Here is a 9,400-nt window from a genome sequence, read left to right on the forward strand (position 1 = left end):
ATAAGATGATCGCCAATAGTAGACCCAATACTTGCATAGTGCATACCAATTACATGTCACCGAAGCAAGATAGACTTTCGAATAAATGACCCTAACTCTAAATCCACAACCAAACAAGGAACAGGAAGTGAAACAAAGGTTATAGATTCTAAGTCTATAGCGCCTTAGTCACATGTAACCGTAGAGTATCCACTTAGCGACTATTGCCTTACTAGTAACGACCTTTTTAGTTCTCACTTATGTAAATTACAGAATGCAGAATACTCCTATAGTATTCTTGTTCTAATGTTTCTTGTAGTAGTGTAGGTAAGTTTTTAGACTTGTTGCAACACCACAACCATTCTTAGGCACATGCTAGTCACTCCTAGGAAAATGTAGTTGATCAGGCTACATCCACCCAGATTTGCCTATATGTCTCTAAGCCTAATTGTGTTGTTCAACAATCTTAATACTTTTGTTCTGTTCTAGTATGATACTGATTCTTTGTATAAATGAATGTATATATATATACTTAGTTAAATATTTTATTATTTAAAAGTATATATTCTTGTTCAGAGTGTTTTAATCCCGATGCGTCTATAGTTCGTATATCTTTTATGGGTTGATATACTTGATTCACTATAAACAATCCTCTGATACCAATCTGTCACACCCCAAAACCGAGAACGGCGGAATACGTTCTGGGGTGGAGGACGTCATGTACAGTATCATAACAATGCATAATAGTAAAGACAAGCAACAACATCCATTGCATTAATATAATAGTTATAATACAAGCTTGTTCTGTATAGTTTGTTAGACACCAAAAGTATAATCAAAATAAGGAGGAGTCTTGTATGTGCTCCAACTTCTCAAAAGCTGCATCTGAACCTGTCTAATGATGACTTGAGAATACAAGTTATTTTGTAAGCGAGTATCAGCATAAAGCTAGTGAGTTCATAAGTATTTTAGTGTCATTGCTTGCATAAAAATGTTTACAATAATATAATGTAATAACTGGTTTTGATGCTTGAAAATAGTATATTCCCTAGAAAACCCTATGTTTTCCAGTAACTGTAGTCTTCTACCAAGACCCGGTTGTTTGTAGGTTTGATCCTTTGAGAATGTAAGAGTTTTCCCAGTGAAACTATCAGTATGAAAATATAGTTTTAAACTTTGTTCATGTAAGTACTTGGGAAAATAATTTTTTACCCCAGCAGTATTACTGCCAGCTAATGTAATAAAAATACAGGCACCAGGTGGTATTAAATGTACAATACACCTCAGGGAGTCCGTTTTGCCTTTAATTCTTAATGTATTAATTAAAGGTCGGAATGTGAACTCGTATGTAACCATGCTGATTGACGATCGAAGAACTGATGACCCTCCAGGTCACGCGTAGTATGGTGACATTTTGTTACACCTGGGCCTAGTCGGCTCGGACTGTAGCTAGCAGTCGAGATGTGGGAGTGTCTGTCCTGTATAGATCTATACACATAATGCCCGCTCTCCCTCCAGGAGACTCTGGTTACACAGTGATGGCACAATGAAGTGTTGTATCAAGAAATAGTATGTCACATTCTAATTTAGTGTATTCTCTTTTATATAGTATAATGTACTTTCTGTTATAATGTATATAGGGTGTTCTCTTGCATAGTATATAGCATTCCCTTTGTATAATATTTAGCATCCTATTTGTATAGTATTTAGCACGTATTGACTCGTATTGTACTGACTCTGGTAGTTGTCATGGCAATAGTAGTAATGAGTAGTAATCCTTAACTATACCTATTATAGTTAAATAGTAATGTTGGTTGCATGCCTTTGATACACAAAGGCACTGAACTGAAATGAAGAATTTTATATCTAACACCAATATATAGGATATATAACTAGGAATTCAACGACAGTCGGACTAATAACAAAATACCCTAACCCACAATCAAACAAGAACAGGAAGTAAGGTGATCTATTAGTCCTAAGTCCTTCATGTCTTACTTATATAAATATATTAGTGTAGATATGGTTTGGAAATAACTGAAGTTTAAAAAGGTTTAGAAATAGTTTTACAACAATTTAACATGAAAATGAGTTTGATAAACGTTTAAAGCAGTTTTGTTGGCAAAGCAGTTAAAAGTATAGAAAATCCTTTTGGTTACAAGTTATAAATCATATGTGATTGATACTATAACTTGTTTGGTTCAACTTGTATCCCCCCCCCCCCCATAAAAGTATTTAAAAACATTTAAAAGGTTAATTAAGGGGTTTGAACTCACCTATAGTGAGTGGTTTGGCTGAAGCCCGATAAGATGCTAAGTGTCAAGTGAAGACTTGAGCACACATGCGAATCCTATTTAGCACATATTGATACATATATCTGAACATAATTAGTGTTTAAAACAACTAATTATCGAATTTGGGACCACCTTAGGGACTAGTAAACACTTATATTGAAGTGTTACAACCATATATGATTGTATATAAGGGGTATAGGGATATACGAGGGAGTGTATGGCCAAAATACACACTTTTCGAGTGTGTGCGGCCAGGGTGTGCAGCCAGAAGGCCGTGTGCGGCCGTACTTGGTGTGTGCGGTCGTACACATGGTGTGTGCGGCCGTACACACTTGAAGATCATAAGAATTGGCGTTTTCATGCATCTCTTCAAGTGTTCTTGGTGTTCTTGGTGTTCTTGGTGTTCTTGACTAAAGATTCAACCTTTTATGAAGATCAACAAGGAGATTTGGATGATACTTGAGAGGATTTTCGAGTTCTAGCTTTGAAGAAGTGGAAATAGTGTTCAAAATGACTAAGTCTTGAATATATAGGGGGAGTGTGCGGTTGGGATGGGTGTGCGGTTGGTTGTGTGCGGCTGGCTGGCCGCACACTCGGGTGGCGGCCGCACACACCTAGTTTGGTGTGTTTGGCCCGTTTTTGCGATGCTACACACATTCCAACCCATCCTACGACTCATATCTTGATTATACTAAGCCTTAAGCACTCCTAAAGACCCAAAACTTCATTATAAAATAGCAAAACGAGGTTAACTTTGATAAAAACAAGAATGTAAGTTAGAAATTTCGAGTTGTCAAGGTATATTTGGGGACTGTCTCCCCAAATTCAGTCAAGTGTGTTAGCGTCAAGGTCTGAAACTTTCGATAGTGCCAAAGAACTAACACAATCTATTATTGACCACGGAAAATATCGGAACTCAATAATTGCGGTACAAGATCAACAAGAAGGAAACAACAATAGGATCAAGAGGAAAGACGAGTCCTCACAAGAATCCTCAAGGAAACAACAACTAGTTACAGTCAGTGCTGCTACAGTACCTACCATAGTCTCAGCTAACCCATTACCAACAAAGCCTTATGCTGGTAATCTCCCAAGGTGCAACAAATGCAACTATCTCCATCATGGGCCTTGTCGGGAAATGCAGTGCATAAACTGCAACAAAAAGGGACACACCATCCGTTACTGCAAGAATCCAGCAAGACCGATCAACCAAGTACCCAATGCTGGTGTGAGCCAGGCTTGCTACGGTTGTGGCAAGGTGGGTCACTACAAAAGAAACTGCCCGGAGACAGCGAATGCCGGCACAGACGGAAGGATGCTAACGATCACCGCCGCAGGGGAGACTACTCCGGACCCTTGTTAAAAATCTATTATGTTCAGTAGCGTTTATGTTAGACTTCTAAACTTCTAAAAACTAGTGCAACTAGAGTCTTGTCTTATGCGAGATCTCATCAATGTTAGGGACTCTCGTGCTGCCTATGAAGGCTTTTTGCAGTATGTTTTGTTCACTGCTGTAATAGCATAGCGGAAACTAAAGTACTGAAAACTCTTTCAAAGTTGCACTGTTATGTTTTGTCTATAACGCCTTTATGATTAAGTCTAATGTCTTTATGTCCAAGTGAGTCCGATACTATCATACAACTGGAGTCAATTCGATCCTCACAATACCAGTTTCGTGCATAAATCTCTTTCTCCGAAATCGTCTTTCTAGCGAAACCGTCATTTCAGAACTCCAAAGTACTCATGCGTAGAATACCTCATACTTCTTATCCTTCCGAAGAAACCTCAGCAAACCTCCCCGAAGTACCGCTCGTACAGTACGTCAAGTTCAATCCAAAAGACCCGTACGGTTAAATCTGTCACTGAAGAATGTATACACAAGGGTGGTATGTAATCAAGGTTCTACAGGTTTAGAATTAACGATTCCCCTTTAACTTCTTTTCCTCGTTGGGATGTGAGCTTAAAGAAGAATCATTTATTCGACTACCTTTTCAATCTTAATTATATACGACTTGTATACACGAGACTGTGATTGATGAACCATGTATGACTATTAATATGAACTTCAGGACGGAGACTGCCCAAGACTACGAGTAATCGCATCGTCATGCAGATAAACTTAGAAGCCAAACTTAGAACTTCCCATCAATCAGGTCAGGAGATGTAGATGGAACAGAAGTACCTATTCTTTTCATGATTCGGGAGTTTTCACTTTTGAATCTGAATTTCGGGACGAAATTCCTTCTAACGGGGGGTTGATATGACAACCCGAAATTTCATCTTATGTACAATGTTCCAACTCAAATGAAGCCAGAACAGTTTCTGCTAAGTTTCAAGCTTTTTGGAATAAGTTTGAGTATTTTAGGATTTACACTTTAGGAGATATCAGGATAGAGGATGCTCTAGGGTTTATTGTGCAAAAATAATACCCCAATACTCCAAGAGTTTGGAGTTTACAGCCTAAACAAAGGTGTTTACGGTCGTAAACCCTAAAATGGGGGTATATATATGACACTTAGTCATTATTTACACTTTTTCACAAAACTCAAGATCCAAATCCATTTCTCTCTCAAGCATCATCCAAAAGTTTTTCAAAATCATCAACTTGTAAGTGTTTCTAGCCCTTTTAAGTTGGTATATTACTTAATCTAGTGTTTTAACACACTTCCATCCCTGAAAATGTTCCAAAAGGCTAGATCTTCAAGTTTCACCAAGAACACACACTAGTGTTCTTGGACTTTTGGCTCATTTCAAGCTTCTATCTTGTAAGTACTTCTATCCTAGAGTATCATAGAGCTTGTTATACATCCATACATCAAGAAATCACCCAAGAAACATCAAGATCAAGGTGTTTATGGTCCAACATGTTCTTGGACCGTAAACCCTAAAAAGGGTACCAATGTGTGCCCTAGCCTATCCTAAGCCTTGGTAACTAGCATAGATCCCTTCATTGATATGTTAAGGACTTGAAAACATCAAAATACCATAATCCATAAGGATTTACGGCCGTAAACGCTAAGGGAAATGGTCTTAGGGCCGTAAACTCCATTTAGGAGTGAAATGGTGCCCTAATCCCTTCCATAGGCTTATACTTGAAGTAGGATGCTTCCCAATGACTTGAATAGCTTCAAAACACCAAATGGTCAAATAGGCTTGAATTTACGGCCGTAAACTCATGGGTTAACGACCGTAAACTCAATGAGTGATGGTCTAAAAACCGTAAACTCACATAGAGGGTTCCTTTGAACCCTAAACCCAATAGCTAAGTCCTACAACACTTAGATGCAATCCTTAGCACTTATAACACTTATATAATGTGACAACCCGAAATTTCTATTCTGTACAACATGTCAATTCAATAGAAGTCAAATCAGTTACAGTTAAATTTTCAGACTTTTGGATTAAGTTTGATTATTTTAGGATTTACACTTTAGGAGATACCAGGAGAGAGGATGCCCTAGGGTTATAGTGCAACACTGTTATTCCTAAACTTCAAGAAATTGGAGTTTACTGCCGGAATAAAATAGTTTCAGCCAAAAACCCAGAAATTTGGAGTATATATATGACACTTGTCATTTTATGTCATTTTTCCAAATTTCTCAAGAACAAAAGCAAATCCTCTCAAGTATCATCCCGGGATTTATTCCAGATCTCGATCTAGTAAGTGTTTTCAACCATTTCAAGTTAGTAGATCACTTAATCTAGTGTTTTAACACCTTTCTAACCGTGAAATCATTCCAAAAGGTTGATTCTTCCATTTTCACCAAGAACACCAAGAACACACACTAGTGTTCTTGGCATTTTGGCTCATTTCAAACTTCCATATAGTAAGTACTTCTATCCTAGAGTGTGTTTAAGCTTGCTATACTTCATTATAACATGAAATCATCCAAGAAACACCAAGAAAATGGTGTTTACGGTCCAAGAACATTCTTGAACCGTAAACCCATTTTAAGGGACCAAAATGTCCCTAGTCCCTTCCTAAGCCTAGGTAACTAACTTGGATCCTTACCTTGATGTGTTAAGGACTTGAAATCATCAAAATACCAACATCCATAAGAGTTTACGACCGTAAACCCAAAGGGATGTGGTCTTTGGGCCGTAAACTCCAAATACGAGTGAAATGGTGCCCTAGCTTCTTCCTTAGGCTTATACTTCAAGAGGAAACACTTCAAGGGACTTAGAAACCTTCAAATCAACAAATGGTCAAAAGAGGGGGGGTTTATGGCCGTAAACTCTAGGGTTTACGACCGTAAACCCATTGGGTTGAGGTCACAAAACCGTAAACTCAAGTTAGGGTTTCTTTCGAACCCTAAACCCTATAGCATTGTTCTACAACACTTAGATGCATTCCTTGAGACTTATAACACTTATATAAGGTGTTTAACTTGTCTTAGGATGTCTTAACTTTGCTAATTAGTTGTTTAAAGTCTAATTAGATACACATATGTTGTATTTATATGTTAAATAGGATCATTGTGTGTGTACAAGTCTTCACTTGACACCTAGCAATCCTATTTCTTCAGTTCATCCAAACCACCAACTACAGGTGAGTTCATACCCCTAAATTAACCTTTTAAATGTTTTTAAATGCTTTTATGGGGGGGGATACAAGTTGAACAATTGTAGTTATTATATCAATCACATGTGATTAATAACTACCAAGCAAATGGTTTTCTTACTTTTCAAACTGTTTATCAAACTGTTTTACCTCAAACTGTTTTACAAACTCTTTTATTGTCAAATACATTTATCAAACTCTTTTAACTTATATTATGTGTATCTATATAAATATAGTTATATAAGTAGGATTAAGAAGGACTTAGGACTGCTAGTCTACCCTGCTTCCTGTTCTTGTTTGATTGTGGTCTTAGGGTATCAAGGTTAGTTGTCCGAGGGTCGTTTGAATCCTAGTTATATATTATGTATATGTATATAGATATAAAAGGTTTGTTATCAACCTCTTCTAACTTATAGTATGCGTATCTATATAAATATAGTTATATAAGTAGGATTGGAAGGACTTAGGACTGCTAGTCTACCCTGCTTCCTGTTCTTGTTTGATTGTGGTCTTTGGGTATCAAGGTTAGTTGTCCGAGGGTCGTTTGAATCCTAGTTATATATTATGTATATGTATATAGATATAAAAGGTTTTCCTTCATTCAAGTCCATACCCTTGGGTAGCAAGGGTATACAAACATGTTCATACATTGCTAGTAAGCTACCATATGGGTAGTTTAGGAAGATACTATTACTAGAACGATGAAACATACAATGAGTCAGTTCATACATGAGTCAATACATACTATAATGAGAAACAAACAAGAAACAGAGTGATGAGAAACAAACATACATGCTAGACAGAGAAAGAACACACAATACAGCTAGCACACAATTCACATAACATTTACATTAATACATTTATGTGAGCCATTAAACAGGGCATGGCACTACCTGCCATGACTATTTTAGTATCAGAATCTCCTTAATTGGGGAGCGTATGAGTTTGTGTATAGATCTATACTGGATTGACTATCCTACACCTTGCTGCTCGCTACAGTGGGACTTGCAAGTCTACGGGTGCCAAACGTCATTTTTGTGGCATCTTACATTGTCACTTTACTATTGAGTCGGTAGCAAGATACAGGCCGATCACATGTTACCTTAAAATATACAATTGGCTTAAGGTAGTTTGTACAGCAGTAGTTTCATAATGCTACATTAAAGTACTATAACATTTTCCCTTTACATTTTACTTTGTGATTTCACACAATAAACAATAATGTAAAAACTATATTTTTGGTTAATGATAGTCGGATTTGGGAAAATACTCACTTTCATAAAAGATACACGCACATACACTAGATGCCTTGGTAGAAGGCTACTTTTAGTAGGAAACATAGGGTTTTCTAGGATAGTTCAAACAAATACAAAACTTTTACAAACACACAGTACATCTTACAAAACATCTTACAAATGCTTTCATACAAACACATACACTAATATACTTATGAACTCACCGGCTCTAAAGCTGATAAACTCTTTCAAAATAACTTGTATTCTCAGGTCACCAGTAGACATGTACCGGAGCCAGGTTTTGAGAAGATGGAGCTCGTTCAAGACTCATCTTATATTTTTGATGTATATGGTTTTGGTGTCTTTAAAACTTAACGGAACACACTTGTATGAAATTATATTATTAATGCAATGGATGATGTTGTTGCTTGTTTACTACTTGCATTGTTGTGATACTGTACATGACGTCCTCCACCCCAGAACGTTTCCGCCGTTCATTTGGTTTTGAGGGTGTGACAGATTGGTATCAGAGCTTTGTTTATAGTGAATCGAGTGTATCAACCCATAAAAGATATACGAACTATAAACACAAGCGGGATTTAAAATACTCTGATGAAGAGTTTATACTTTAAATAATAAAATATTTAATAAAGTATACATGCCTGCATTCATACTAAAATCAGTGTCACTAGGACAGAACAAAAGTATTACGATTGGTGGACAGCATAAGCAGACTTAGAGACATATGGTCAACCCTGGGAAGATGTAGCCTGATCAACTACATTATCCGAGGAGTGATTAGCATGTGCCTAAGTGTGGTTTTGAGGTTGCAACAAGTCTAAAAACTTACCAACACTTCTACAACAAGAACAGTAGAACAAAACATTAAACTTAAAATACTATAGGAGTATTTTGTGTTACTATAATTACGTATTCGAGAACTAAAGGTCTTTATTAGTATATCAATGGTTGTTTAGTGGATACACTAAAGTTATATGTACTAGGATGTCATAGACTTAGAATCTGTGATCTTTGCCTTACTTCCTGTTCCTTGTTTGGTTGTGGGCTTAGGGTTAGGGTTACTTATTCGAAGGTCTATCCCGTCTGCATGACATATAACTGGTATGCTTTAAACAAGTATTGAGGCAACTGATAAAGATCATCTTATAATTATTTATTTAGTTAGTTAGTTTAATTTAGTTATTTCTTATATCCCTTTTCTCGCGTAGATTTAATGGCTGGATTTTATCTTCCCGGAGACCCGTACTATCCCAACCACGACAATGCGGAATGGCTGGAAGAAGAACCAGAAGATAATCACCCAATTCCTT

This window comes from Lactuca virosa, chromosome 5 (genome assembly GCF_052849685.1).
Source record: "Lactuca virosa cultivar CGN04683 chromosome 5, Lactuca_virosa_CGN04683_v6, whole genome shotgun sequence".
Lineage (NCBI taxonomy): Eukaryota > Viridiplantae > Streptophyta > Magnoliopsida > Asterales > Asteraceae > Lactuca > Lactuca virosa.